The sequence below is a fragment of the Hyla sarda genome, unplaced genomic scaffold (genome assembly GCF_029499605.1).
Source record: "Hyla sarda isolate aHylSar1 unplaced genomic scaffold, aHylSar1.hap1 scaffold_447, whole genome shotgun sequence".
Lineage (NCBI taxonomy): Eukaryota > Metazoa > Chordata > Amphibia > Anura > Hylidae > Hyla > Hyla sarda.
Window position 1 is genome coordinate 110,728 of NW_026610460.1, and position 23,450 is coordinate 134,177.

Here is a 23,450-nt window from a genome sequence, read left to right on the forward strand (position 1 = left end):
TCCTACTTTCATTGCTACCTGCTTGCTGGCTAGCCAGCTAGCCAGCCCTGTGGGCCTTGCTGCTGCTGCTGCTGCTGCTGCTGCAGCCAAAAAACAAAAGGTGGTGCTGCTGCTGCTTCTGCTGCTTCTGCTTGTGTCTGGCCGCTGTTGGAGCGTCCAGGCACAGGACTTCTGCTGCTGCTGACTAAATGGCCTCCTTAATTGGATCATTTGAGTAGCCAGCACACCTGTGCAGGTAGGGCATGACATGATAGGCAGCTGCCTTGATAGCGGGTGGGTGCTGAATGTTCCTAATTGACAAAATAAGATTAATGCTTATGAAGAAATATAAAATCTCATCCCTTCCCCAATATCGCGCCACACCCCTACCCCTTAATTCCCTGGTTGAACTTGATGGACATATGTCTTTTTTCGACCGTACTAACTATGTAACTATGTAACATAACATGGGGGGGTCTCCTGGCTGTTCACACAGGTGTGTCATTGCTGTACATTGACCATGCATTGCTTCTGTGGTATTGCAAAGGCAAAGACAAATGCTTCCAGCCATCCATTGCACTAATGGATTGGTCATCAGCTGGCTGTCTATGTCCCGCATCAATATAGACCAAAGTACAGAGGGTTAGGCTATGCTATAGTGCACCTACCTGATGCATCAGAAGGTGCGAGGCCCTTGCTAAATTCTGTGCACAGACTTTGAGATCTATGCTTTAGACTGTATCTAAACCTGCTCCAACATGGACTGACATTCTGGCCTACTTTCAGCCGATGCGACTTGTCTGTCGCTGAACAGTCGCTTTTTATGTATTCAGCACCTATGTATAATGTTGTAAAAATGCTCTAGAAGCTAAAGTCGCAGAAATGTCACACATATTTGGCCTGCAACTTTCTGTGCGACAAATTCAGACAGGAAAAATCAGTATAAATCCTTAGAAAATTATCCCCCAGTGTCTCCATCTGCTGGCGGTATTGAATAAGCATTGCTGCACTGATGGGGTATGCATTAGACGAAAAAAAAGAAGAAAAAGAAGAATAATACGCCCAGAAAAGAGGCGAAAAGGAGAAAAACGTAAAAAAACGTGAAAAAAAAGTAAGAGGAAGAGAAGGGAAAAAAAGGTGGAAATGGGTTTAAAAGTGATTTCGGCGGAGAAATATATATATATATATATATATATATATATATATATATACGCGCACACACACACATATATATAAACGTATTCTCCGTTGAGATATTGCAGCCGCTGCTGTGTCCAGGCCCAGGAGCCTTAGCACTGTGCTGTGATGTCACTCAATACCACTGACATCACTAGGTGTAAACAACATCTCTCCTTTGCTGTGTATGTGACTATGGAGCTGTTTGGTGATGTCGTCTATTATGGCCTTCATAGAAGCAACAGGAGATTGTTGCATCCATCTAGAACCCTCAGAACTACAGTGCTATGATGTCACTCACTTCCACAGGCCTTGCAGAGTGTAAACAACAACAACCCAGCTTTGTTGTGTATGTAACCATAGGGATTGTGATGTCACCTAGAACCTTCACAGCAGCGACAGCTTTATGAGGAGCATCAGCACTGCTCTGCCTGAGCAGAACCATCACCGCCATAGGTTGTCAAATAACCCGGATTTAACCCACACAGGTAAGTCCAATGGGGTGCAGGCATGTCCTCTATGCTTACAGCTTCCCGTGGGTGTTGGTTTGATACCGTTTGGGGACAGCCAAGGAGGCATCTGCAGGCAACAAAGGTAGGTGTGTGCTTGTGTGTGTGTTTCCTATGCAGATCCTAAGCCCAGTGTCACATGCAAGTAGGAGGAGTAAGAAGGGTTCCTGGCAAATCCGGGTTATGGATTGCATTTAAAAAGGCCCCGTGGGAGTGCAATGGGCCCCTGTCTTGCTGCTTAGCAATAATGGTATGGGTTTAGGTTCTGCTGTGTGTACTGGTGGTTGACTGCCCCCCAGCCCAGAGTGTGCATGGAAAATTGTCTGGCAGCCTCCCTGACAGCAAGCAGTGATAGTGCCCATGAAGGGGACCTTGTTGGGCTCGCCCCTTTCACGGTTATCGCTTCTCGGCCTTTTGGCTAAGATCAAGTGTAGTATCTGTTCTTATCAGTTTAATATCTGATACGTCCCCTATCTGGGGACCATATATTAAATGGATTTTTGAGAACGGGGGCCGATTTCGAAGCTTGCTTCCGTCGCCCTATGCATTGACCCGATATGGCAGTATCTTCGGGTACAGTGCACCACCCCCTTACAGGGTTAAAAAGAAAGATTCCTACTTTCATTGCTACCTGCTTGCTGGCTAGCCAGCTAGCCAGCCCTGTGGGCCTTGCTGCTGCTGCTGCTGCTGCTGCTGCAGCCAAAAAACAAAAGGTGGTGCTGCTGCTGCTTCTGCTGCTTCTGCTTGTGTCTGGCCGCTGTTGGAGCGTCCAGGCACAGGACTTCTGCTGCTGCTGACTAAATGGCCTCCTTAATTGGATCATTTGAGTAGCCAGCACACCTGTGCAGGTAGGGCATGACATGATAGGCAGCTGCCTTGATAGCGGGTGGGTGCTGAATGTTCCTAATTGACAAAATAAGATTAATGCTTATGAAGAAATATAAAATCTCATCCCTTCCCCAATATCGCGCCACACCCCTACCCCTTAATTCCCTGGTTGAACTTGATGGACATATGTCTTTTTTCGACCGTACTAACTATGTAACTATGTAACATAACATGGGGGGGTCTCCTGGCTGTTCACACAGGTGTGTCATTGCTGTACATTGACCATGCATTGCTTCTGTGGTATTGCAAAGGCAAAGACAAATGCTTCCAGCCATCCATTGCACTAATGGATTGGTCATCAGCTGGCTGTCTATGTCCCGCATCAATATAGACCAAAGTACAGAGGGTTAGGCTATGCTATAGTGCACCTACCTGATGCATCAGAAGGTGCGAGGCCCTTGCTAAATTCTGTGCACAGACTTTGAGATCTATGCTTTAGACTGTATCTAAACCTGCTCCAACATGGACTGACATTCTGGCCTACTTTCAGCCGATGCGACTTGTCTGTCGCTGAACAGTCGCTTTTTATGTATTCAGCACCTATGTATAATGTTGTAAAAATGCTCTAGAAGCTAAAGTCGCAGAAATGTCACACATATTTGGCCTGCAACTTTCTGTGCGACAAATTCAGACAGGAAAAATCAGTATAAATCCTTAGAAAATTATCCCCCAGTGTCTCCATCTGCTGGCGGTATTGAATAAGCATTGCTGCACTGATGGGGTATGCATTAGACGAAAAAAAAGAAGAAAAAGAAGAATAATACGCCCAGAAAAGAGGCGAAAAGGAGAAAAACGTAAAAAAACGTGAAAAAAAAGTAAGAGGAAGAGAAGGGAAAAAAAGGTGGAAATGGGTTTAAAAGTGATTTCGGCGGAGAAATATATATATATATATATATATATATATATATATATATATATATATATATATACGCGCACACACACACATATATATAAACGTATTCTCCGTTGAGATATTGCAGCCGCTGCTGTGTCCAGGCCCAGGAGCCTTAGCACTGTGCTGTGATGTCACTCAATACCACTGACATCACTAGGTGTAAACAACATCTCTCCTTTGCTGTGTATGTGACTATGGAGCTGTTTGGTGATGTCGTCTATTATGGCCTTCATAGAAGCAACAGGAGATTGTTGCATCCATCTAGAACCCTCAGAACTACAGTGCTATGATGTCACTCACTTCCACAGGCCTTGCAGAGTGTAAACAACAACAACCCAGCTTTGTTGTGTATGTAACCATAGGGATTGTGATGTCACCTAGAACCTTCACAGCAGCGACAGCTTTATGAGGAGCATCAGCACTGCTCTGCCTGAGCAGAACCATCACCGCCATAGGTTGTCAAATAACCCGGATTTAACCCACACAGGTAAGTCCAATGGGGTGCAGGCATGTCCTCTATGCTTACAGCTTCCCGTGGGTGTTGGTTTGATACCGTTTGGGGACAGCCAAGGAGGCATCTGCAGGCAACAAAGGTAGGTGTGTGCTTGTGTGTGTGTTTCCTATGCAGATCCTAAGCCCAGTGTCACATGCAAGTAGGAGGAGTAAGAAGGGTTCCTGGCAAATCCGGGTTATGGATTGCATTTAAAAAGGCCCCGTGGGAGTGCAATGGGCCCCTGTCTTGCTGCTTAGCAATAATGGTATGGGTTTAGGTTCTGCTGTGTGTACTGGTGGTTGACTGCCCCCCAGCCCAGAGTGTGCATGGAAAATTGTCTGGCAGCCTCCCTGACAGCAAGCAGTGATAGTGCCCATGAAGGGGACCTTGTTGGGCCCGCCCCTTTCACGGTTATCGCTTCTCAGCCTTTTGGCTAAGATCAAGTGTAGTATCTGTTCTTATCAGTTTAATATCTGATACGTCCCCTATCTGGGGACCATATATTAAATGGATTTTTGAGAACGGGGGCCGATTTCGAAGCTTGCTTCCGTCGCCCTATGCATTGACCCGATATGGCAGTATCTTCGGGTACAGTGCACCACCCCCTTACAGGGTTAAAAAGAAAGATTCCTACTTTCATTGCTACCTGCTTGCTGGCTAGCCAGCTAGCCAGCCCTGTGGGCCTTGCTGCTGCTGCTGCTGCTGCTGCTGCTGCTGCAGCCAAAAAACAAAAGGTGGTGCTGCTGCTGCTTCTGCTGCTTCTGCTTGTGTCTGGCCGCTGTTGGAGCGTCCAGGCACAGGACTTCTGCTGCTGCTGACTAAATGGCCTCCTTAATTGGATCATTTGAGTAGCCAGCACACCTGTGCAGGTAGGGCATGACATGATAGGCAGCTGCCTTGATAGCGGGTGGGTGCTGAATGTTCCTAATTGACAAAATAAGATTAATGCTTATGAAGAAATATAAAATCTCATCCCTTCCCCAATATCGCGCCACACCCCTACCCCTTAATTCCCTGGTTGAACTTGATGGACATATGTCTTTTTTCGACCGTACTAACTATGTAACTATGTAACATAACATGGGGGGGTCTCCTGGCTGTTCACACAGGTGTGTCATTGCTGTACATTGACCATGCATTGCTTCTGTGGTATTGCAAAGGCAAAGACAAATGCTTCCAGCCATCCATTGCACTAATGGATTGGTCATCAGCTGGCTGTCTATGTCCCGCATCAATATAGACCAAAGTACAGAGGGTTAGGCTATGCTATAGTGCACCTACCTGATGCATCAGAAGGTGCGAGGCCCTTGCTAAATTCTGTGCACAGACTTTGAGATCTATGCTTTAGACTGTATCTAAACCTGCTCCAACATGGACTGACATTCTGGCCTACTTTCAGCCGATGCGACTTGTCTGTCGCTGAACAGTCGCTTTTTATGTATTCAGCACCTATGTATAATGTTGTAAAAATGCTCTAGAAGCTAAAGTCGCAGAAATGTCACACATATTTGGCCTGCAACTTTCTGTGCGACAAATTCAGACAGGAAAAATCAGTATAAATCCTTAGAAAATTATCCCCCAGTGTCTCCATCTGCTGGCGGTATTGAATAAGCATTGCTGCACTGATGGGGTATGCATTAGACGAAAAAAAAGAAGAAAAAGAAGAATAATACGCCCAGAAAAGAGGCGAAAAGGAGAAAAACGTAAAAAAACGTGAAAAAAAAGTAAGAGGAAGAGAAGGGAAAAAAAGGTGGAAATGGGTTTAAAAGTGATTTCGGCGGAGAAATATATATATATATATATATATATATATATATATATATATATACGCGCACACACACACATATATATAAACGTATTCTCCGTTGAGATATTGCAGCCGCTGCTGTGTCCAGGCCCAGGAGCCTTAGCACTGTGCTGTGATGTCACTCAATACCACTGACATCACTAGGTGTAAACAACATCTCTCCTTTGCTGTGTATGTGACTATGGAGCTGTTTGGTGATGTCGTCTATTATGGCCTTCATAGAAGCAACAGGAGATTGTTGCATCCATCTAGAACCCTCAGAACTACAGTGCTATGATGTCACTCACTTCCACAGGCCTTGCAGAGTGTAAACAACAACAACCCAGCTTTGTTGTGTATGTAACCATAGGGATTGTGATGTCACCTAGAACCTTCACAGCAGCGACAGCTTTATGAGGAGCATCAGCACTGCTCTGCCTGAGCAGAACCATCACCGCCATAGGTTGTCAAATAACCCGGATTTAACCCACACAGGTAAGTCCAATGGGGTGCAGGCATGTCCTCTATGCTTACAGCTTCCCGTGGGTGTTGGTTTGATACCGTTTGGGGACAGCCAAGGAGGCATCTGCAGGCAACAAAGGTAGGTGTGTGCTTGTGTGTGTGTTTCCTATGCAGATCCTAAGCCCAGTGTCACATGCAAGTAGGAGGAGTAAGAAGGGTTCCTGGCAAATCCGGGTTATGGATTGCATTTAAAAAGGCCCCGTGGGAGTGCAATGGGCCCCTGTCTTGCTGCTTAGCAATAATGGTATGGGTTTAGGTTCTGCTGTGTGTACTGGTGGTTGACTGCCCCCCAGCCCAGAGTGTGCATGGAAAATTGTCTGGCAGCCTCCCTGACAGCAAGCAGTGATAGTGCCCATGAAGGGGACCTTGTTGGGCCCGCCCCTTTCACGGTTATCGCTTCTCGGCCTTTTGGCTAAGATCAAGTGTAGTATCTGTTCTTATCAGTTTAATATCTGATACGTCCCCTATCTGGGGACCATATATTAAATGGATTTTTGAGAACGGGGGCCGATTTCGAAGCTTGCTTCCGTCGCCCTATGCATTGACCCGATATGGCAGTATCTTCGGGTACAGTGCACCACCCCCTTACAGGGTTAAAAAGAAAGATTCCTACTTTCATTGCTACCTGCTTGCTGGCTAGCCAGCTAGCCAGCCCTGTGGGCCTTGCTGCTGCTGCTGCTGCTGCTGCTGCTGCAGCCAAAAAACAAAAGGTGGTGCTGCTGCTGCTTCTGCTGCTTCTGCTTGTGTCTGGCCGCTGTTGGAGCGTCCAGGCACAGGACTTCTGCTGCTGCTGACTAAATGGCCTCCTTAATTGGATCATTTGAGTAGCCAGCACACCTGTGCAGGTAGGGCATGACATGATAGGCAGCTGCCTTGATAGCGGGTGGGTGCTGAATGTTCCTAATTGACAAAATAAGATTAATGCTTATGAAGAAATATAAAATCTCATCCCTTCCCCAATATCGCGCCACACCCCTACCCCTTAATTCCCTGGTTGAACTTGATGGACATATGTCTTTTTTCGACCGTACTAACTATGTAACTATGTAACATAACATGGGGGGGTCTCCTGGCTGTTCACACAGGTGTGTCATTGCTGTACATTGACCATGCATTGCTTCTGTGGTATTGCAAAGGCAAAGACAAATGCTTCCAGCCATCCATTGCACTAATGGATTGGTCATCAGCTGGCTGTCTATGTCCCGCATCAATATAGACCAAAGTACAGAGGGTTAGGCTATGCTATAGTGCACCTACCTGATGCATCAGAAGGTGCGAGGCCCTTGCTAAATTCTGTGCACAGACTTTGAGATCTATGCTTTAGACTGTATCTAAACCTGCTCCAACATGGACTGACATTCTGGCCTACTTTCAGCCGATGCGACTTGTCTGTCGCTGAACAGTCGCTTTTTATGTATTCAGCACCTATGTATAATGTTGTAAAAATGCTCTAGAAGCTAAAGTCGCAGAAATGTCACACATATTTGGCCTGCAACTTTCTGTGCGACAAATTCAGACAGGAAAAATCAGTATAAATCCTTAGAAAATTATCCCCCAGTGTCTCCATCTGCTGGCGGTATTGAATAAGCATTGCTGCACTGATGGGGTATGCATTAGACGAAAAAAAAGAAGAAAAAGAAGAATAATACGCCCAGAAAAGAGGCGAAAAGGAGAAAAACGTAAAAAAACGTGAAAAAAAAGTAAGAGAAAGAGAAGGGAAAAAAAGGTGGAAATGGGTTTAAAAGTGATTTCGGCGGAGAAATATATATATATATATATATATATATATATATATATATATATACGCGCACACACACACATATATATAAACGTATTCTCCGTTGAGATATTGCAGCCGCTGCTGTGTCCAGGCCCAGGAGCCTTAGCACTGTGCTGTGATGTCACTCAATACCACTGACATCACTAGGTGTAAACAACATCTCTCCTTTGCTGTGTATGTGACTATGGAGCTGTTTGGTGATGTCGTCTATTATGGCCTTCATAGAAGCAACAGGAGATTGTTGCATCCATCTAGAACCCTCAGAACTACAGTGCTATGATGTCACTCACTTCCACAGGCCTTGCAGAGTGTAAACAACAACAACCCAGCTTTGTTGTGTATGTAACCATAGGGATTGTGATGTCACCTAGAACCTTCACAGCAGCGACAGCTTTATGAGGAGCATCAGCACTGCTCTGCCTGAGCAGAACCATCACCGCCATAGGTTGTCAAATAACCCGGATTTAACCCACACAGGTAAGTCCAATGGGGTGCAGGCATGTCCTCTATGCTTACAGCTTCCCGTGGGTGTTGGTTTGATACCGTTTGGGGACAGCCAAGGAGGCATCTGCAGGCAACAAAGGTAGGTGTGTGCTTGTGTGTGTGTTTCCTATGCAGATCCTAAGCCCAGTGTCACATGCAAGTAGGAGGAGTAAGAAGGGTTCCTGGCAAATCCGGGTTATGGATTGCATTTAAAAAGGCCCCGTGGGAGTGCAATGGGCCCCTGTCTTGCTGCTTAGCAATAATGGTATGGGTTTAGGTTCTGCTGTGTGTACTGGTGGTTGACTGCCCCCCAGCCCAGAGTGTGCATGGAAAATTGTCTGGCAGCCTCCCTGACAGCAAGCAGTGATAGTGCCCATGAAGGGGACCTTGTTGGGCCCGCCCCTTTCACGGTTATCGCTTCTCGGCCTTTTGGCTAAGATCAAGTGTAGTATCTGTTCTTATCAGTTTAATATCTGATACGTCCCCTATCTGGGGACCATATATTAAATGGATTTTTGAGAACGGGGGCCGATTTCGAAGCTTGCTTCCGTCGCCCTATGCATTGACCCGATATGGCAGTATCTTCGGGTACAGTGCACCACCCCCTTACAGGGTTAAAAAGAAAGATTCCTACTTTCATTGCTACCTGCTTGCTGGCTAGCCAGCTAGCCAGCCCTGTGGGCCTTGCTGCTGCTGCTGCTGCTGCAGCCAAAAAACAAAAGGTGGTGCTGCTGCTGCTTCTGCTGCTTCTGCTTGTGTCTGGCCGCTGTTGGAGCGTCCAGGCACAGGACTTCTGCTGCTGCTGACTAAATGGCCTCCTTAATTGGATCATTTGAGTAGCCAGCACACCTGTGCAGGTAGGGCATGACATGATAGGCAGCTGCCTTGATAGCGGGTGGGTGCTGAATGTTCCTAATTGACAAAATAAGATTAATGCTTATGAAGAAATATAAAATCTCATCCCTTCCCCAATATCGCGCCACACCCCTACCCCTTAATTCCCTGGTTGAACTTGATGGACATATGTCTTTTTTCGACCGTACTAACTATGTAACTATGTAACATAACATGGGGGGGTCTCCTGGCTGTTCACACAGGTGTGTCATTGCTGTACATTGACCATGCATTGCTTCTGTGGTATTGCAAAGGCAAAGACAAATGCTTCCAGCCATCCATTGCACTAATGGATTGGTCATCAGCTGGCTGTCTATGTCCCGCATCAATATAGACCAAAGTACAGAGGGTTAGGCTATGCTATAGTGCACCTACCTGATGCATCAGAAGGTGCGAGGCCCTTGCTAAATTCTGTGCACAGACTTTGAGATCTATGCTTTAGACTGTATCTAAACCTGCTCCAACATGGACTGACATTCTGGCCTACTTTCAGCCGATGCGACTTGTCTGTCGCTGAACAGTCGCTTTTTATGTATTCAGCACCTATGTATAATGTTGTAAAAATGCTCTAGAAGCTAAAGTCGCAGAAATGTCACACATATTTGGCCTGCAACTTTCTGTGCGACAAATTCAGACAGGAAAAATCAGTATAAATCCTTAGAAAATTATCCCCCAGTGTCTCCATCTGCTGGCGGTATTGAATAAGCATTGCTGCACTGATGGGGTATGCATTAGACGAAAAAAAAGAAGAAAAAGAAGAATAATACGCCCAGAAAAGAGGCGAAAAGGAGAAAAACGTAAAAAAACGTGAAAAAAAAGTAAGAGGAAGAGAAGGGAAAAAAAGGTGGAAATGGGTTTAAAAGTGATTTCGGCGGAGAAATATATATATATATATATATATATATATATATATATATATATATATACGCGCACACACACACATATATATAAACGTATTCTCCGTTGAGATATTGCAGCCGCTGCTGTGTCCAGGCCCAGGAGCCTTAGCACTGTGCTGTGATGTCACTCAATACCACTGACATCACTAGGTGTAAACAACATCTCTCCTTTGCTGTGTATGTGACTATGGAGCTGTTTGGTGATGTCGTCTATTATGGCCTTCATAGAAGCAACAGGAGATTGTTGCATCCATCTAGAACCCTCAGAACTACAGTGCTATGATGTCACTCACTTCCACAGGCCTTGCAGAGTGTAAACAACAACAACCCAGCTTTGTTGTGTATGTAACCATAGGGATTGTGATGTCACCTAGAACCTTCACAGCAGCGACAGCTTTATGAGGAGCATCAGCACTGCTCTGCCTGAGCAGAACCATCACCGCCATAGGTTGTCAAATAACCCGGATTTAACCCACACAGGTAAGTCCAATGGGGTGCAGGCATGTCCTCTATGCTTACAGCTTCCCGTGGGTGTTGGTTTGATACCGTTTGGGGACAGCCAAGGAGGCATCTGCAGGCAACAAAGGTAGGTGTGTGCTTGTGTGTGTGTTTCCTATGCAGATCCTAAGCCCAGTGTCACATGCAAGTAGGAGGAGTAAGAAGGGTTCCTGGCAAATCCGGGTTATGGATTGCATTTAAAAAGGCCCCGTGGGAGTGCAATGGGCCCCTGTCTTGCTGCTTAGCAATAATGGTATGGGTTTAGGTTCTGCTGTGTGTACTGGTGGTTGACTGCCCCCCAGCCCAGAGTGTGCATGGAAAATTGTCTGGCAGCCTCCCTGACAGCAAGCAGTGATAGTGCCCATGAAGGGGACCTTGTTGGGCCCGCCCCTTTCACGGTTATCGCTTCTCGGCCTTTTGGCTAAGATCAAGTGTAGTATCTGTTCTTATCAGTTTAATATCTGATACGTCCCCTATCTGGGGACCATATATTAAATGGATTTTTGAGAACGGGGGCCGATTTCGAAGCTTGCTTCCGTCGCCCTATGCATTGACCCGATATGGCAGTATCTTCGGGTACAGTGCACCACCCCCTTACAGGGTTAAAAAGAAAGATTCCTACTTTCATTGCTACCTGCTTGCTGGCTAGCCAGCTAGCCAGCCCTGTGGGCCTTGCTGCTGCTGCTGCTGCTGCTGCTGCAGCCAAAAAGCAAAAGGTGGTGCTGCTGCTGCTTCTGCTGCTTCTGCTTGTGTCTGGCCGCTGTTGGAGCGTCCAGGCACAGGACTTCTGCTGCTGCTGACTAAATGGCCTCCTTAATTGGATCATTTGAGTAGCCAGCACACCTGTGCAGGTAGGGCATGACATGATAGGCAGCTGCCTTGATAGCGGGTGGGTGCTGAATGTTCCTAATTGACAAAATAAGATTAATGCTTATGAAGAAATATAAAATCTCATCCCTTCCCCAATATCGCGCCACACCCCTACCCCTTAATTCCCTGGTTGAACTTGATGGACATATGTCTTTTTTCGACCGTACTAACTATGTAACTATGTAACATAACATGGGGGGGTCTCCTGGCTGTTCACACAGGTGTGTCATTGCTGTACATTGACCATGCATTGCTTCTGTGGTATTGCAAAGGCAAAGACAAATGCTTCCAGCCATCCATTGCACTAATGGATTGGTCATCAGCTGGCTGTCTATGTCCCGCATCAATATAGACCAAAGTACAGAGGGTTAGGCTATGCTATAGTGCACCTACCTGATGCATCAGAAGGTGCGAGGCCCTTGCTAAATTCTGTGCACAGACTTTGAGATCTATGCTTTAGACTGTATCTAAACCTGCTCCAACATGGACTGACATTCTGGCCTACTTTCAGCCGATGCGACTTGTCTGTCGCTGAACAGTCGCTTTTTATGTATTCAGCACCTATGTATAATGTTGTAAAAATGCTCTAGAAGCTAAAGTCGCAGAAATGTCACACATATTTGGCCTGCAACTTTCTGTGCGACAAATTCAGACAGGAAAAATCAGTATAAATCCTTAGAAAATTATCCCCCAGTGTCTCCATCTGCTGGCGGTATTGAATAAGCATTGCTGCACTGATGGGGTATGCATTAGACGAAAAAAAAGAAGAAAAAGAAGAATAATACGCCCAGAAAAGAGGCGAAAAGGAGAAAAACGTAAAAAAACGTGAAAAAAAAGTAAGAGGAAGAGAAGGGAAAAAAAGGTGGAAATGGGTTTAAAAGTGATTTCGGCGGAGAAATATATATATATATATATATATATATATATATATATATATATATACGCGCACACACACACATATATATAAACGTATTCTCCGTTGAGATATTGCAGCCGCTGCTGTGTCCAGGCCCAGGAGCCTTAGCACTGTGCTGTGATGTCACTCAATACCACTGACATCACTAGGTGTAAACAACATCTCTCCTTTGCTGTGTATGTGACTATGGAGCTGTTTGGTGATGTCGTCTATTATGGCCTTCATAGAAGCAACAGGAGATTGTTGCATCCATCTAGAACCCTCAGAACTACAGTGCTATGATGTCACTCACTTCCACAGGCCTTGCAGAGTGTAAACAACAACAACCCAGCTTTGTTGTGTATGTAACCATAGGGATTGTGATGTCACCTAGAACCTTCACAGCAGCGACAGCTTTATGAGGAGCATCAGCACTGCTCTGCCTGAGCAGAACCATCACCGCCATAGGTTGTCAAATAACCCGGATTTAACCCACACAGGTAAGTCCAATGGGGTGCAGGCATGTCCTCTATGCTTACAGCTTCCTGTGGGTGTTGGTTTGATACCGTTTGGGGACAGCCAAGGAGGCATCTGCAGGCAACAAAGGTAGGTGTGTGCTTGTGTGTGTGTTTCCTATGCAGATCCTAAGCCCAGTGTCACATGCAAGTAGGAGGAGTAAGAAGGGTTCCTGGCAAATCCGGGTTATGGATTGCATTTAAAAAGGCCCCGTGGGAGTGCAATGGGCCCCTGTCTTGCTGCTTAGCAATAATGGTATGGGTTTAGGTTCTGCTGTGTGTACTGGTGGTTGACTGCCCCCCAGCCCAGAGTGTGCATGGAAAATTGTCTGGCAGCCTCCCTGACAGCAAGCAGTGATAGTGCCCATGAAGGGGACCTTGTTGGGCCCGCCCCTTTCACGGTTATCGCTTCTCGGCCTTTTGGCTAAGATCAAGTGTAGTATCTGTTCTTATCAGTTTAATATCTGATACGTCCCCTATCTGGGGACCATATATTAAATGGATTTTTGAGAACGGGGGCCGATTTCGAAGCTTGCTTCCGTCGCCCTATGCATTGACCCGATATGGCAGTATCTTCGGGTACAGTGCACCACCCCCTTACAGGGTTAAAAAGAAAGATTCCTACTTTCATTGCTACCTGCTTGCTGGCTAGCCAGCTAGCCAGCCCTGTGGGCCTTGCTGCTGCTGCTGCTGCAGCCAAAAAACAAAAGGTGGTGCTGCTGCTGCTTCTGCTGCTTCTGCTTGTGTCTGGCCGCTGTTGGAGCGTCCAGGCACAGGACTTCTGCTGCTGCTGACTAAATGGCCTCCTTAATTGGATCATTTGAGTAGCCAGCACACCTGTGCAGGTAGGGCATGACATGATAGGCAGCTGCCTTGATAGCGGGTGGGTGCTGAATGTTCCTAATTGACAAAATAAGATTAATGCTTATGAAGAAATATAAAATCTCATCCCTTCCCCAATATCGCGCCACACCCCTACCCCTTAATTCCCTGGTTGAACTTGATGGACATATGTCTTTTTTCGACCGTACTAACTATGTAACTATGTAACATAACATGGGGGGGTCTCCTGGCTGTTCACACAGGTGTGTCATTGCTGTACATTGACCATGCATTGCTTCTGTGGTATTGCAAAGGCAAAGACAAATGCTTCCAGCCATCCATTGCACTAATGGATTGGTCATCAGCTGGCTGTCTATGTCCCGCATCAATATAGACCAAAGTACAGAGGGTTAGGCTATGCTATAGTGCACCTACCTGATGCATCAGAAGGTGCGAGGCCCTTGCTAAATTCTGTGCACAGACTTTGAGATCTATGCTTTAGACTGTATCTAAACCTGCTCCAACATGGACTGACATTCTGGCCTACTTTCAGCCGATGCGACTTGTCTGTCGCTGAACAGTCGCTTTTTATGTATTCAGCACCTATGTATAATGTTGTAAAAATGCTCTAGAAGCTAAAGTCGCAGAAATGTCACACATATTTGGCCTGCAACTTTCTGTGCGACAAATTCAGACAGGAAAAATCAGTATAAATCCTTAGAAAATTATCCCCCAGTGTCTCCATCTGCTGGCGGTATTGAATAAGCATTGCTGCACTGATGGGGTATGCATTAGACGAAAAAAAAGAAGAAAAAGAAGAATAATACGCCCAGAAAAGAGGCGAAAAGGAGAAAAACGTAAAAAAACGTGAAAAAAAAGTAAGAGGAAGAGAAGGGAAAAAAAGGTGGAAATGGGTTTAAAAGTGATTTCGGCGGAGAAATATATATATATATATATATATATATATATATATATATATATATATACGCGCACACACACACATATATATAAACGTATTCTCCGTTGAGATATTGCAGCCGCTGCTGTGTCCAGGCCCAGGAGCCTTAGCACTGTGCTGTGATGTCACTCAATACCACTGACATCACTAGGTGTAAACAACATCTCTCCTTTGCTGTGTATGTGACTATGGAGCTGTTTGGTGATGTCGTCTATTATGGCCTTCATAGAAGCAACAGGAGATTGTTGCATCCATCTAGAACCCTCAGAACTACAGTGCTATGATGTCACTCACTTCCACAGGCCTTGCAGAGTGTAAACAACAACAACCCAGCTTTGTTGTGTATGTAACCATAGGGATTGTGATGTCACCTAGAACCTTCACAGCAGCGACAGCTTTATGAGGAGCATCAGCACTGCTCTGCCTGAGCAGAACCATCACCGCCATAGGTTGTCAAATAACCCGGATTTAACCCACACAGGTAAGTCCAATGGGGTGCAGGCATGTCCTCTATGCTTACAGCTTCCCGTGGGTGTTGGTTTGATACCGTTTGGGGACAGCCAAGGAGGCATCTGCAGGCAACAAAGGTAGGTGTGTGCTTGTGTGTGTGTTTCCTATGCAGATCCTAAGCCCAGTGTCACATGCAAGTAGGAGGAGTAAGAAGGGTTCCTGGCAAATCCGGGTTATGGATTGCATTTAAAAAGGCCCCGTGGGAGTGCAATGGGCCCCTGTCTTGCTGCTTAGCAATAATGGTATGGGTTTAGGTTCTGCTGTGTGTACTGGTGGTTGACTGCCCCCCAGCCCAGAGTGTGCATGGAAAATTGTCTGGCAGCCTCCCTGACAGCAAGCAGTGATAGTGCCCATGAAGGGGACCTTGTTGGGCCCGCCCCTTTCACGGTTATCGCTTCTCGGCCTTTTGGCTAAGATCAAGTGTAGTATCTGTTCTTATCAGTTTAATATCTGATACGTCCCCTATCTGGGGACCATATATTAAATGGATTTTTGAGAACGGGGGCCGATTTCGAAGCTTGCTTCCGTCGCCCTATGCATTGACCCGATATGGCAGTATCTTCGGGTACAGTGCACCACCCCCTTACAGGGTTAAAAAGAAAGATTCCTACTTTCATTGCTACCTGCTTGCTGGCTAGCCAGCTAGCCAGCCCTGTGGGCCTTGCTGCTGCTGCTGCTGCTGCAGCCAAAAAACAAAAGGTGGTGCTGCTGCTGCTTCTGCTTGTGTCTGGCCGCTGTTGGAGCGTCCAGGCACAGGACTTCTGCTGCTGCTGACTAAATGGCCTCCTTAATTGGATCATTTGAGTAGCCAGCACACCTGTGCAGGTAGGGCATGACATGATAGGCAGCTGCCTTGATAGCGGGTGGGTGCTGAATGTTCCTAATTGACAAAATAAGATTAATGCTTATGAAGAAATATAAAATCTCATCCCTTCCCCAATATCGCGCCACACCCCTACCCCTTAATTCCCTGGTTGAACTTGATGGACATATGTCTTTTTTCGACCGTACTAACTATGTAACTATGTAACATAACATGGGGGGGTCTCCTGGCTGTTCACACAGGTGTGTCATTGCTGTACATTGACCATGCATTGCTTCTGTGGTATTGCAAAGGCAAAGACAAATGCTTCCAGCCATCCATTGCACTAATGGATTGGTCATCAGCTGGCTGTCTATGTCCCGCATCAATATAGACCAAAGTACAGAGGGTTAGGCTATGCTATAGTGCACCTACCTGATGCATCAGAAGGTGCGAGGCCCTTGCTAAATTCTGTGCACAGACTTTGAGATCTATGCTTTAGACTGTATCTAAACCTGCTCCAACATGGACTGACATTCTGGCCTACTTTCAGCCGATGCGACTTGTCTGTCGCTGAACAGTCGCTTTTTATGTATTCAGCACCTATGTATAATGTTGTAAAAATGCTCTAGAAGCTAAAGTCGCAGAAATGTCACACATATTTGGCCTGCAACTTTCTGTGCGACAAATTCAGACAGGAAAAATCAGTATAAATCCTTAGAAAATTATCCCCCAGTGTCTCCATCTGCTGGCGGTATTGAATAAGCATTGCTGCACTGATGGGGTATGCATTAGACGAAAAAAAAGAAGAAAAAGAAGAATAATACGCCCAGAAAAGAGGCGAAAAGGAGAAAAACGTAAAAAAACGTGAAAAAAAAGTAAGAGAAAGAGAAGGGAAAAAAAGGTGGAAATGGGTTTAAAAGTGATTTCGGCGGAGAAATATATATATATATATATATATATATATATATATATATACGCGCACACACACACATATATATAAACGTATTCTCCGTTGAGATATTGCAGCCGCTGCTGTGTCCAGGCCCAGGAGCCTTAGCACTGTGCTGTGATGTCACTCAATACCACTGACATCACTAGGTGTAAACAACATCTCTCCTTTGCTGTGTATGTGACTATGGAGCTGTTTGGTGATGTCGTCTATTATGGCCTTCATAGAAGCAACAGGAGATTGTTGCATCCATCTAGAACCCTCAGAACTACAGTGCTATGATGTCACTCACTTCCACAGGCCTTGCAGAGTGTAAACAACAACAACCCAGCTTTGTTGTGTATGTAACCATAGGGATTGTGATGTCACCTAGAACCTTCACAGCAGCGACAGCTTTATGAGGAGCATCAGCACTGCTCTGCCTGAGCAGAACCATCACCGCCATAGGTTGTCAAATAACCCGGATTTAACCCACACAGGTAAGTCCAATGGGGTGCAGGCATGTCCTCTATGCTTACAGCTTCCCGTGGGTGTTGGTTTGATACCGTTTGGGGACAGCCAAGGAGGCATCTGCAGGCAACAAAGGTAGGTGTGTGCTTGTGTGTGTGTTTCCTATGCAGATCCTAAGCCCAGTGTCACATGCAAGTAGGAGGAGTAAGAAGGGTTCCTGGCAAATCCGGGTTATGGATTGCATTTAAAAAGGCCCCGTGGGAGTGCAATGGGCCCCTGTCTTGCTGCTTAGCAATAATGGTATGGGTTTAGGTTCTGCTGTGTGTACTGGTGGTTGACTGCCCCCCAGCCCAGAGTGTGCATGGAAAATTGTCTGGCAGCCTCCCTGACAGCAAGCAGTGATAGTGCCCATGAAGGGGACCTTGTTGGGCCCGCCCCTTTCACGGTTATCGCTTCTCGGCCTTTTGGCTAAGATCAAGTGTAGTATCTGTTCTTATCAGTTTAATATCTGATACGTCCCCTATCTGGGGACCATATATTAAATGGATTTTTGAGAACGGGGGCCGATTTCGAAGCTTGCTTCCGTCGCCCTATGCATTGACCCGATATGGCAGTATCTTCGGGTACAGTGCACCACCCCCTTACAGGGTTAAAAAGAAAGATTCCTACTTTCATTGCTACCTGCTTGCTGGCTAGCCAGCTAGCCAGCCCTGTGGGCCTTGCTGCTGCTGCTGCTGCTGCTGCTGCAGCCAAAAAACAAAAGGTGGTGCTGCTGCTGCTTCTGCTGCTTCTGCTTGTGTCTGGCCGCTGTTGGAGCGTCCAGGCACAGGACTTCTGCTGCTGCTGACTAAATGGCCTCCTTAATTGGATCATTTGAGTAGCCAGCACACCTGTGCAGGTAGGGCATGACATGATAGGCAGCTGCCTTGATAGCGGGTGGGTGCTGAATGTTCCTAATTGACAAAATAAGATTAATGCTTATGAAGAAATATAAAATCTCATCCCTTCCCCAATATCGCGCCACACCCCTACCCCTTAATTCCCTGGTTGAACTTGATGGACATATGTCTTTTTTCGACCGTACTAACTATGTAACTATGTAACATAACATGGGGGGGTCTCCTGGCTGTTCACACAGGTGTGTCATTGCTGTACATTGACCATGCATTGCTTCTGTGGTATTGCAAAGGCAAAGACAAATGCTTCCAGCCATCCATTGCACTAATGGATTGGTCATCAGCTGGCTGTCTATGTCCCGCATCAATATAGACCAAAGTACAGAGGGTTAGGCTATGCTATAGTGCACCTACCTGATGCATCAGAAGGTGCGAGGCCCTTGCTAAATTCTGTGCACAGACTTTGAGATCTATGCTTTAGACTGTATCTAAACCTGCTCCAACATGGACTGACATTCTGGCCTACTTTCAGCCGATGCGACTTGTCTGTCGCTGAACAGTCGCTTTTTATGTATTCAGCACCTATGTATAATGTTGTAAAAATGCTCTAGAAGCTAAAGTCGCAGAAATGTCACACATATTTGGCCTGCAACTTTCTGTGCGACAAATTCAGACAGGAAAAATCAGTATAAATCCTTAGAAAATTATCCCCCAGTGTCTCCATCTGCTGGCGGTATTGAATAAGCATTGCTGCACTGATGGGGTATGCATTAGACGAAAAAAAAGAAGAAAAAGAAGAATAATACGCCCAGAAAAGAGGCGAAAAGGAGAAAAACGTAAAAAAACGTGAAAAAAAAGTAAGAGGAAGAGAAGGGAAAAAAAGGTGGAAATGGGTTTAAAAGTGATTTCGGCGGAGAAATATATATATATATATATATATATATATATATATATATATATATATATATACGCGCACACACACACATATATATAAACGTATTCTCCGTTGAGATATTGCAGCCGCTGCTGTGTCCAGGCCCAGGAGCCTTAGCACTGTGCTGTGATGTCACTCAATACCACTGACATCACTAGGTGTAAACAACATCTCTCCTTTGCTGTGTATGTGACTATGGAGCTGTTTGGTGATGTCGTCTATTATGGCCTTCATAGAAGCAACAGGAGATTGTTGCATCCATCTAGAACCCTCAGAACTACAGTGCTATGATGTCACTCACTTCCACAGGCCTTGCAGAGTGTAAACAACAACAACCCAGCTTTGTTGTGTATGTAACCATAGGGATTGTGATGTCACCTAGAACCTTCACAGCAGCGACAGCTTTATGAGGAGCATCAGCACTGCTCTGCCTGAGCAGAACCATCACCGCCATAGGTTGTCAAATAACCCGGATTTAACCCACACAGGTAAGTCCAATGGGGTGCAGGCATGTCCTCTATGCTTACAGCTTCCCGTGGGTGTTGGTTTGATACCGTTTGGGGACAGCCAAGGAGGCATCTGCAGGCAACAAAGGTAGGTGTGTGCTTGTGTGTGTGTTTCCTATGCAGATCCTAAGCCCAGTGTCACATGCAAGTAGGAGGAGTAAGAAGGGTTCCTGGCAAATCCGGGTTATGGATTGCATTTAAAAAGGCCCCGTGGGAGTGCAATGGGCCCCTGTCTTGCTGCTTAGCAATAATGGTATGGGTTTAGGTTCTGCTGTGTGTACTGGTGGTTGACTGCCCCCCAGCCCAGAGTGTGCATGGAAAATTGTCTGGCAGCCTCCCTGACAGCAAGCAGTGATAGTGCCCATGAAGGGGACCTTGTTGGGCCCGCCCCTTTCACGGTTATCGCTTCTCGGCCTTTTGGCTAAGATCAAGTGTAGTATCTGTTCTTATCAGTTTAATATCTGATACGTCCCCTATCTGGGGACCATATATTAAATGGATTTTTGAGAACGGGGGCCGATTTCGAAGCTTGCTTCCGTCGCCCTATGCATTGACCCGATATGGCAGTATCTTCGGGTACAGTGCACCACCCCCTTACAGGGTTAAAAAGAAAGATTCCTACTTTCATTGCTACCTGCTTGCTGGCTAGCCAGCTAGCCAGCCCTGTGGGCCTTGCTGCTGCTGCTGCTGCTGCTGCAGCCAAAAAACAAAAGGTGGTGCTGCTGCTGCTTCTGCTGCTTCTGCTTGTGTCTGGCCGCTGTTGGAGCGTCCAGGCACAGGACTTCTGCTGCTGCTGACTAAATGGCCTCCTTAATTGGATCATTTGAGTAGCCAGCACACCTGTGCAGGTAGGGCATGACATGATAGGCAGCTGCCTTGATAGCGGGTGGGTGCTGAATGTTCCTAATTGACAAAATAAGATTAATGCTTATGAAGAAATATAAAATCTCATCCCTTCCCCAATATCGCGCCACACCCCTACCCCTTAATTCCCTGGTTGAACTTGATGGACATATGTCTTTTTTCGACCGTACTAACTATGTAACTATGTAACATAACATGGGGGGGTCTCCTGGCTGTTCACACAGGTGTGTCATTGCTGTACATTGACCATGCATTGCTTCTGTGGTATTGCAAAGGCAAAGACAAATGCTTCCAGCCATCCATTGCACTAATGGATTGGTCATCAGCTGGCTGTCTATGTCCCGCATCAATATAGACCAAAGTACAGAGGGTTAGGCTATGCTATAGTGCACCTACCTGATGCATCAGAAGGTGCGAGGCCCTTGCTAAATTCTGTGCACAGACTTTGAGATCTATGCTTTAGACTGTATCTAAACCTGCTCCAACATGGACTGACATTCTGGCCTACTTTCAGCCGATGCGACTTGTCTGTCGCTGAACAGTCGCTTTTTATGTATTCAGCACCTATGTATAATGTTGTAAAAATGCTCTAGAAGCTAAAGTCGCAGAAATGTCACACATATTTGGCCTGCAACTTTCTGTGCGACAAATTCAGACAGGAAAAATCAGTATAAATCCTTAGAAAATTATCCCCCAGTGTCTCCATCTGCTGGCGGTATTGAATAAGCATTGCTGCACTGATGGGGTATGCATTAGACGAAAAAAAAGAAGAAAAAGAAGAATAATACGCCCAGAAAAGAGGCGAAAAGGAGAAAAACGTAAAAAAACGTGAAAAAAAAGTAAGAGGAAGAGAAGGGAAAAAAAGGTGGAAATGGGTTTAAAAGTGATTTCGGCGGAGAAATATATATATATATATATATATATATATATATATATATATACGCGCACACACACACATATATATAAACGTATTCTCCGTTGAGATATTGCAGCCGCTGCTGTGTCCAGGCCCAGGAGCCTTAGCACTGTGCTGTGATGTCACTCAATACCACTGACATCACTAGGTGTAAACAACATCTCTCCTTTGCTGTGTATGTGACTATGGAGCTGTTTGGTGATGTCGTCTATTATGGCCTTCATAGAAGCAACAGGAGATTGTTGCATCCATCTAGAACCCTCAGAACTACAGTGCTATGATGTCACTCACTTCCACAGGCCTTGCAGAGTGTAAACAACAACAACCCAGCTTTGTTGTGTATGTAACCATAGGGATTGTGATGTCACCTAGAACCTTCACAGCAGCGACAGCTTTATGAGGAGCATCAGCACTGCTCTGCCTGAGCAGAACCATCACCGCCATAGGTTGTCAAATAACCCGGATTTAACCCACACAGGTAAGTCCAATGGGGTGCAGGCATGTCCTCTATGCTTACAGCTTCCCGTGGGTGTTGGTTTGATACCGTTTGGGGACAGCCAAGGAGGCATCTGCAGGCAACAAAGGTAGGTGTGTGCTTGTGTGTGTGTTTCCTATGCAGATCCTAAGCCCAGTGTCACATGCAAGTAGGAGGAGTAAGAAGGGTTCCTGGCAAATCCGGGTTATGGATTGCATTTAAAAAGGCCCCGTGGGAGTGCAATGGGCCCCTGTCTTGCTGCTTAGCAATAATGGTATGGGTTTAGGTTCTGCTGTGTGTACTGGTGGTTGACTGCCCCCCAGCCCAGAGTGTGCATGGAAAATTGTCTGGCAGCCTCCCTGACAGCAAGCAGTGATAGTGCCCATGAAGGGGACCTTGTTGGGCCCGCCCCTTTCACGGTTATCGCTTCTCGGCCTTTTGGCTAAGATCAAGTGTAGTATCTGTTCTTATCAGTTTAATATCTGATACGTCCCCTATCTGGGGACCATATATTAAATGGATTTTTGAGAACGGGGGCCGATTTCGAAGCTTGCTTCCGTCGCCCTATGCATTGACCCGATATGGCAGTATCTTCGGGTACAGTGCACCACCCCCTTACAGGGTTAAAAAGAAAGATTCCTACTTTCATTGCTACCTGCTTGCTGGCTAGCCAGCTAGCCAGCCCTGTGGGCCTTGCTGCTGCTGCTGCTGCTGCTGCTGCAGCCAAAAAACAAAAGGTGGTGCTGCTGCTGCTTCTGCTGCTTCTGCTTGTGTCTGGCCGCTGTTGGAGCGTCCAGGCACAGGACTTCTGCTGCTGCTGACTAAATGGCCTCCTTAATTGGATCATTTGAGTAGCCAGCACACCTGTGCAGGTAGGGCATGACATGATAGGCAGCTGCCTTGATAGCGGGTGGGTGCTGAATGTTCCTAATTGACAAAATAAGATTAATGCTTATGAAGAAATATAAAATCTCATCCCTTCCCCAATATCGCGCCACACCCCTACCCCTTAATTCCCTGGTTGAACTTGATGGACATATGTCTTTTTTCGACCGTACTAACTATGTAACTATGTAACATAACATGGGGGGGTCTCCTGGCTGTTCACACAGGTGTGTCATTGCTGTACATTGACCATGCATTGCTTCTGTGGTATTGCAAAGGCAAAGACAAATGCTTCCAGCCATCCATTGCACTAATGGATTGGTCATCAGCTGGCTGTCTATGTCCCGCATCAATATAGACCAAAGTACAGAGGGTTAGGCTATGCTATAGTGCACCTA

The 23,450-nt window shown here is 46.1% G+C and overlaps 10 non-coding genes across 10 annotated transcripts; all 10 read left to right on the forward strand.

Annotated features, from left to right (window-relative positions):
• The first annotated feature begins 2,062 nt into the window (after positions 1-2,062).
• On the forward strand, positions 2,063-2,253 carry LOC130335109 (U2 spliceosomal RNA). Its single transcript, XR_008876804.1, has one exon. It is a non-coding gene; the product is annotated as a U2 spliceosomal RNA (small nuclear RNA).
• Positions 2,254-4,353: 2,100 nt separating this feature from the next.
• On the forward strand, positions 4,354-4,544 carry LOC130335055 (U2 spliceosomal RNA). The gene has a single exon (XR_008876764.1). It is a non-coding gene; the product is annotated as a U2 spliceosomal RNA (small nuclear RNA).
• Positions 4,545-6,640: 2,096 nt separating this feature from the next.
• On the forward strand, positions 6,641-6,831 carry LOC130335110 (U2 spliceosomal RNA). The gene has a single exon (XR_008876805.1). It is a non-coding gene; the product is annotated as a U2 spliceosomal RNA (small nuclear RNA).
• A 2,093-nt stretch (positions 6,832-8,924) lies between these two features.
• Positions 8,925-9,115, forward strand: LOC130335111 (U2 spliceosomal RNA). The gene has a single exon (XR_008876806.1). It is a non-coding gene; the product is annotated as a U2 spliceosomal RNA (small nuclear RNA).
• Positions 9,116-11,203: 2,088 nt separating this feature from the next.
• LOC130335112 (U2 spliceosomal RNA) lies at positions 11,204-11,394 on the forward strand. Its single transcript, XR_008876807.1, has one exon. It is a non-coding gene; the product is annotated as a U2 spliceosomal RNA (small nuclear RNA).
• A 2,092-nt stretch (positions 11,395-13,486) lies between these two features.
• On the forward strand, positions 13,487-13,677 carry LOC130335114 (U2 spliceosomal RNA). Its single transcript, XR_008876808.1, has one exon. It is a non-coding gene; the product is annotated as a U2 spliceosomal RNA (small nuclear RNA).
• A 2,085-nt stretch (positions 13,678-15,762) lies between these two features.
• On the forward strand, positions 15,763-15,953 carry LOC130335115 (U2 spliceosomal RNA). Its single transcript, XR_008876809.1, has one exon. It is a non-coding gene; the product is annotated as a U2 spliceosomal RNA (small nuclear RNA).
• Positions 15,954-18,024: 2,071 nt separating this feature from the next.
• LOC130335116 (U2 spliceosomal RNA) lies at positions 18,025-18,215 on the forward strand. Its single transcript, XR_008876810.1, has one exon. It is a non-coding gene; the product is annotated as a U2 spliceosomal RNA (small nuclear RNA).
• A 2,098-nt stretch (positions 18,216-20,313) lies between these two features.
• On the forward strand, positions 20,314-20,504 carry LOC130335117 (U2 spliceosomal RNA). The gene has a single exon (XR_008876811.1). It is a non-coding gene; the product is annotated as a U2 spliceosomal RNA (small nuclear RNA).
• Positions 20,505-22,589: 2,085 nt separating this feature from the next.
• Positions 22,590-22,780, forward strand: LOC130335118 (U2 spliceosomal RNA). The gene has a single exon (XR_008876812.1). It is a non-coding gene; the product is annotated as a U2 spliceosomal RNA (small nuclear RNA).
• Positions 22,781-23,450: the final 670 nt, after the last annotated feature.